The following is an 8,008-nucleotide window of genomic DNA, read 5'->3' on the forward strand; positions in this document are numbered from 1 at the left end:
TTTGTCTCCCTCTCTGGTTTCCTCTTGTTTCATTTTTCCCTCCCTTCCCCTATGATCCTCTGTCTTGTTTCTCAAAATCCTCCTATCAGTGAGATCATTTGATACTTGTTTTTATCTGACTTATTTCGCTAGAATTTAAATACCTAAAGGAAAGAAAAAGAACACTCTGCCTTGTTAGCATTTGAATTCTCTCATACAGATTCCTTTAAAATGTTTTTCTCATTTGTGTTTTTCTTCCCTTTACTAGGAGCAGATCTGAAATAAACCAAGCTGCTGTTTCTCCAAACAGAAAGCCCACAGATTCAATTTTACCTCTGGGAAGACAATTGGGAATGTACTTGTGAAAGATTACAGAGGACCTCAGACTGCCACTGATGCTCTGCTCTGTGGCATTCATTGTATTATTTTTATGTCGGATACAAACATATTAGCATTACATAATCTGTAATGTGGATCCTGTATTTTAAGAGAAAAAAAAAGGTGGATAATCAAAGAAATGGGAATCAGCAAGTAGAGAAAAGTTTTTGATTTTGTTTCAAAGGGGAAGCTGAGAATTTGGACATTATTTGAAAGGATTTGGAACAGAAAGTAAGAAAGTGTCCATAATCCAGAATGCCTCCATGCTGACTTGAGGTGGTAGGAGATTGAATTCATCACCTGAAACACGAAGCATGGATACTTATGTAACAAGAGTACATATTTAAGTTTCTTTCTGACCTTTTCATCATTTGAAAAATGCCAGCTGTGGGGAGAAGAGATGGGCAGTAAGGAAATAGGTGGAAAAAGTCAAAATGGGATCTTGGAAAAAATAAAGATGAGGTGAGGCGTGAGAGAAAGTGGGGAGTTTACAATAACTCTTGGATTGGATTTCTAAACTCTGTAACTGGGAGGAAAGGAAGATAGCCTTGCATGTATTAGAAAAAGCAACGCGAGTTTAGCATATTAACACCTAGTTCCAGATCCCAAGAAGGAAAGCAATAGTCTGTTTGGGAAATTACTTTGACATGGTTTGTAACTTGGTATGATGTCCGTTATACCTACAAGAGCCCATGCGATGGCAATAGGGTAGTTTTAATAGGGGCGAGATGCTAGGTATGCTTACATTCTACTTGAATTCAATTGAACACTTAATCCTGAGCTTTGTAAGGGTCAGATTAAAGCAAAATAATTCTCTTGTTGCCATACTTAAAAGTCCTAATTTCTTTCTCTTGAGGAGTACAATCATCCGAAATTAGTGTTCAGTTGAGAGAACAGAATCTCAGAGCAAGATAGAGGAAATTCATATAATCCACAGGGGATATGCTCTCACTGGGATTGCTGGTTTGCATTAACTTGGCAAATTTGGATTCCAAGAGCATTACAGCTCTGCTTGAGATGGGGAGTATTTGTCAGTTAATTATGCTATGCCGTACACAGGGAATAGTCCCCTATGTACAAAACCAGAGTCACTGTCACTCAGAGAAGGTTAGTTATAAAAATATGAGAAATTATGGGAGGATAAATTATTCATTTTTATTTCACTTATTACCAACTATCAATACTAATATTTTTCCCAAAGGGGAGAAAACTTTACAATAAGAATGTTTTTAAGAAAAATTTCCTTACTATAAAATGTGCCATCTCCCATTTGTGTTTCACTGTAGTCTAGAGCTATCAGTCTTATGAAGCAATAAATTTCAGTTGTATACTCCATAAGCTCCTGTGATAACATTTTATATTGCTTGACTGCTGCCTGAAGGAGGAGGGTAAACTATTATTTCAAGGTGCATTTTGCATCCAAGGAGATAGACCTGTTTATTGCAATAGTCCCATTTTTTACTCTAGGGCAGTGGTTACTAGATATGAAAGAAAATGAGAAGGACTGGTTTCTCTTCCCCAAGGAAAGGAGGAGGGAAGAGAGGAGAGAGAAGGATAAAATGGGAGGGGAAAATAAACCAGTGAAATCCTGGAAGGTGGATACTAAGTGGGTGGTTGTCTATTGAGGCAATCTGTTCCTTGGGAGGTGATTGGCTGAAATGTCTTAATATCAACAAGCAGTATTAAATATTTGTTCTGTGATAAATGCTGTAATTCTAATATTGCTCTATAGGAGGTAGTTTGTTCGTGTAGTCCATGAGGAGGTGATTAGGTGTCATGTTTGATGTTTTGGATTCAACGGTATTTTCTTAAAATTCATATATTGAAGACCTAACCCCTGGTACCTCATAAAGTAACCTGATTTAGAAATAGGGTTACCGCAGATATGGTTAAGATGAGGTCACCTTGGAGTAGGGTGAGCCTCTAATGCAATACGCCTGGTGTCTTCAGAGGGTTATGTGAAGAGACACATACAGAGAGAAGACGATATGAAGACATAGGAAGAATACCAGCTGCAAAGAACACCCAAGATTGCCAGCAATTCACCAGAAGCTAAAAGAGAGACATGCAACAGATTTTCTCCAGAAACTCTCTAAAGGAACCAATCCTCCCACAATTTGATCTTGGACTTTCAGTCTCCAGAACTGTGACACAATGAATTCCTCGTTAAGCAACCCAGTGTGTGGTACTATGCTATTGCACCCCTAGCAAACTGTTATTTTTTAACCTGGTGAGAAAGAGAAACAACATGAAAGTAATTTGTTCCTCAGAGGTGGAATCACTTGGTGTGTAAGTTTGGTTCCTCTGAGAAATCGATGCCACGTGGGATTTGATATGTATGATTTTATTGGGGGAAAAGCCTGTGAAAGATAAAGGGAGGATAGGGCGAGGTAGCTACGGTGCTAATCTGACCCCTGTGAAAACAGAGGAGGAGGAAAAGATTGGGTACAAGGAGTCTCAGACTGGAGCAGATTTTTTTTTTTTTTTTTTTTTTTTTTTTTAGGTTTGGGGGGAGAAAGAGAGAGAGGGGGAAAAAAAAAGCGGGGGGGGGAGGGGCATAGAGAGAAGGAGAGAATGTCTTAAGCAGAGTCCATGCTGAGCACAGAGCCTGACGTGGGGCTTGATCTCACAACGCTGAGATCATGATCTGAGCTGAAACCAAGAATTGGATGCTTAACTGACAGGGCCACCCTGAGCATATTTCTAAGCAAGGTTAAGAGAGGCTAAGGGGGACTCTTCTACCTTAAGTTCCCTGTCACAGGAGTCCCATGTCTTGTAGTCATAAGCTTTCATGCTACCCCTTGCTCACTGAATGCAGCTTGAGGGCAGCGTGACCCCAGTACAAATGCAGCAGGGGCTAGAGAAGGGTGGCAGCTGGGCTGTCCTTTAACTGTTCTCCACAGCATGACATATGAGCAACACAGTTCCATGGCTGCCACCACACTGGGGGATGTGAAGATGGCTTAGGAGAGTGATTTCTTGAGGGTCAGCTGCAAGTTGTCTGTTTAAGGTACTGTCCAGCTATCCTGGGGATAGCCTTTTGATCAGGAGTTGGCCAACAATGGCCTGTGGACCAAACCCAGCTTCTATTTCTGTATGACCTTTGGACTACGTGATTTCTAAAGACTAAGGAAAAAAGGAAAATACGAAGAGAAGATCCAAGAGACTGTATGAGACCCATAATGCCTAAGATAATTATCTGGTTCTTTAAAAAAATAAAAATTAAAAAATAACATTAGCTAACCATTATTTTAGAAGTTATCTATAGCCGTAAGTACTGGGGTTCCACATATGTCAGAATGGTCTGTTTCAGCTAGTTATCCCTAGACCACCTCTGCTTATAGAAGTAAGCCAAGCTGGACATGATGCTGTGAGGTGGAGTGGGTAGGTGATATGGTCTTTAAAAGGAAGGGATATGGAATCATTCAGGAAGTCACATACAGTATTTATTAGTTCAAGCTTCACTTCTGTTTTCTCCTTTCCAGATAAATAGAATTGTCATGTTCCATATTGATAGACATGGCCAGTTCACAGCCACTGACCTGCTGCAAAGTGGGTGATGGCGGCCAGTGGTCCATCATCCAACCTAACCCACTGGGTGTCAACCTAGGCTAAATTCAAGCTAGTTCATTCTTACAGTCCTTTCAGATCTAACAAAAATATTAATGTATGCTATTTAAAATTTGAAAGTTGGCTGATGAAATAATCCTTGAAGTTATATGCAAGAGCAATAATATTTTCAAAATTTTTAAATCTTAGAGGTAAATCTTAAATCAACCCTTTTAAAGTTAGTGGCAAAAGAACAGATATGTGATTTTTATTGTGAGTGAAATGTAGGAGAAGGTTTTTGAGAAAAGGAACATTAGAAGAATCACTCAAGCTTCTGGAATGTGAATACATTATATAAGGGAATATAGAAAGTCCAGAAATAGATCTAAGTGCATATATGCAGCCTATGTATAACTCACTAATCCAGTTATTATCAACTATCACTTTCTCACCCTATCATTTTTAGGTTCAGTTGATTTTATCTTCTCCTTGTACTCTTTCTTCACTTGGTTTCCAGGATGGGGAAAGAATCAATTACTTAACAAATGTTAGAGGAACAATGGGCTACCCATTATAGAAGATCCTACTTGTTTATTTTACATAAAAATAAACCCCAGGTAGAACTTGACTAATACATAAAATATCCTTAGGAATTAAGAGCATTTTAAATGAAATGGGAAAAAATGATATAAAGAAAACAGTTCAGAAATTAAATATATAGCTGCCATCATTAACAATCATTCAAATATTTCACATCTGTTATGTTTCAGGAAGTGAATTGTCACTTAGTATATATCTGTGAATATAGTAAACTACAAAATAGACCAATTGTGAAATTTTTTTCTAGGGAGAGATCATAAAATAAGTCTAATTACAAACAATTATTTACCATTTTAGGTAAGTACACAGGGATCACGAGAGCTGGGGTGGGAGCAGGGGCTTTGAAGAATTAGGAACTGAGGTCTGGGTAAACCTGATTGAAAGGGTGAAATATAAGGAAAGACTGAAGAAATTTAGCATAGTAGATAGAAATCAGGGGAGGGAGTGTCCTAGGTAAAGAAAACAGAGCCATGTGTGAAGTATTACCGGAAAGTCAGGCCGGTCCATTTGCCTGGTACACAGTGAGGAGATAAGAGTGTCCTTGGAGACAAGGTCAGTGAGGTAAGTGGGCTGGATAACGCTTGGCCTTGGTGGCCCTTCTGGCTTTTACTACAAGTGAAAAACAGAACAGGTGTTAGGTATTCACACAATGAAGAGACATCACGAAATTTGTACTGTAGAAAAATTTCTCTGTAAGTCTATTATATAGTGGAATCATGAAATGTTTGTCCACCTCTGACTGACTGATTTCACTTAGTATGATGTCTTTTAGGTGCATCCACAGTTTTGCGACTATCAGGATTCCACCTTAAGGCTGAATAATATTCCACTGTATATATATTTTCTTTGTCCATTTACCCATAGACAGATATTTAGACTGCTTTCACATCTTGGCTATTGTAAATAATGCTGTAATAAACACAGGAATGTAGACAGCTCTTTGAGATGCTGAATTCGATTCTTTTGGATATATACCCTATAGTGAAACTATTGGATCATATGGAATTTCTATTTTTAGTTTTTTTGAGGAAATGCCATACTCTTTCCCATAGCAGCTGCACCATTTAACATTCCCAGTATCTTGATGGTACCAGGGTATTATGGGTGTATATAGACATCCAAGTTGTATATATTAAGTATATACAGTTTTTTGGGTGTCAATTACACCTTAAAGCTTTAAGAAAAATATCACTCCAGCTAATGACATGGAAATAGATTGGGGCACCTGAGTGGCTCAGTCATTAAGCGTTTGCCTCCAGGTCAGGTCATGATCCCGGGGTCCTGGGATCGAGCCCCTTGTCAGGCTCCCCGCTCGGCACAAGCCCGCTTCTCCCTCTCCCACTCCCCCTGCTTGTGTTCCTGCTGTCGCTATCTCTCTCTCTGTCAAATAAATAATAAGATCTTAAAAAAATAGATCATATAAGACAAGGGCAGAGGCAGAGGTATCTCTTAGGAAGCTATAGATTTATACCAACTAAGGTAAGAAAATGGGGACATACTTTGACTCAGGAAGGTAGCAGTGGTGATAGTAGGGCATTTTTGACTCCTAGATAGGTTTTGGAGGTAAAAACAACAGGATTTGATGACATACTGAATTTAAAGGAGATTTTTAAAAAAGGAGTCAAAGAGGACTCCAGCATTTTTGACAATGTAACTGTAAAGGTGAATTTGCCATTAGCTGAGATGAAGGAGGAAGGAAGAAGGACTGAGCAGTTGTAGGGGGGAAGCAGATGAGAGAGGTCAGTTTCAGACATGCTTGAGACCTTTATTAAGGATACAAGGGAAATGTTGTGTAAACAGTTATGTATTTAATCTGGAGATCCAAAGAATGTAAGGAGTAAATTTTTGTGTCATCAGCACATGGAGGTACTTGAAACTATAAAAATGCACATAGCCTCTGATAATGTAAAGATTATGTACGAAAACAAGGACTGAGTTTTGAAGCATCATAACATTAAGTGCTAAAGGGCAGAAGATAACCAGAAAAGGAGAATAAAATGAGGGAGAGGGAAAAAAAATCATGAAATTGTGATGTCCTGCGAGATATATTGAGTTTTAGGGGAGATATCAATTGGCTCTAATGATCTAATTCTTCTGTATCAAGATGAGGGTGAAACTGACTATTAGATCAGCAACAGGTGATCACTGACAACTGGGAAGAGAGAGCAGTTTCAGGGGCTTCCTGGACTGACTGAAGTGAAGAGCCTCGGAGGAGAGGAATTCAAGAGTAAGGAGAACAGAATTTTTGAAGAGTTTCGTTGCAAAAGGGACCCAAGAAAATGAAGAGGCAGCGGAAGTAGGATCCTGATAAAGCTCATTAAAGATGGGTCAAATAGCCTATTCTACGGGAAGGATATGGTAGAGAGTAAAATATATATATAAATATATACTCTAAAAGAGCATGAAGTGATGTTCCTAAGTAGGTGAGACATGATGGGATCTAGTGCTTCTGAAGGGAAGTTGGATTTACACAAATTGGTTAAGATCATCTGATAACAGATGGGGAAAATGAGGGCAAATGCTGTTGGTTAGGGCAGTTTTACTGGTAGAAACGTGTGAAGTTCTCTGCGGATGGTTTTCTTGCAGTGAAGTAGGAAGGGGACTGCTGTAGGGACTGAATTATCTAACATAAAGCACACAGAAGAGTTCCTAATGTGTATCTGTATTTTATTGACATAGAAAATACGATACTAAGAAAAAAGGTTAAAAGTAGTATGTAGGGTATAACCGCATTTTCTGTGTCTAAGAGTGGTTTTTGAGGATGAATATGAAATTCTTAACAGAAGGGACCCTATGCTGATTCTGAGACCATGAGTTAGAGAAAAAAAAAAAACAAAGAATACTTCAGGGTCACCTGGGTGGCTCAGTTGGTTAAGCGGCTGCCTTCAGCTCGGGTCATGATCCCAGGGTCCTACGATTGAGCAGTGGGCTCCCTGCCCAGTGGGGAGACTGCTTCTCCCTCTCCTCCCACGCACGCACTCTCCCCTCAGATAAAAATCTTTAAAACAACAATGAAAAAGGACACTTTTAAAAATTCACATGCAAGATCATTAAAGATAAAAATCAAAGGTCAGAATAAGTGCCAAACTGAACAATACTCTAGAGGCAACGTTAGGAGAGGATATTTGGAGGAACCCCAAAAAGTGTATCTATGCTTTTTGGCCTTTGTGTTACATTTAAAGATAAGAGTTTGAGGGTGAAGTATTATAGAGTAGAGGCTTTAAAAGGCAAACAATATCTTTTTCACTTCTCGTATAGTTTTGTATTTTGTACTGATTATTGTATTCGTTGCCGCAGACCTGAATGTCCAACCTTCAAGTTCAAATGTATTTTATTATGTATGCTGAGAAACAGCCACCAGATGATTTGCAGTGATCCTACAGAGCTCCTATTTAATGTTAATAAACCTTTACAAATTTCTAATTGAGTTCATGACTTGTCCAGAGATTAAGTACAAGGGTGTTTTTTAAAGTTTGAAAGAATTTCATAACTTGAAAGATGT

This window comes from Callorhinus ursinus, unplaced genomic scaffold (genome assembly GCF_003265705.2).
Source record: "Callorhinus ursinus isolate GAN/ISIS: 27379988/994484 unplaced genomic scaffold, GSC_fseal_2.0 scaffold7, whole genome shotgun sequence".
Classification (NCBI taxonomy): domain Eukaryota; kingdom Metazoa; phylum Chordata; class Mammalia; order Carnivora; family Otariidae; genus Callorhinus; species Callorhinus ursinus.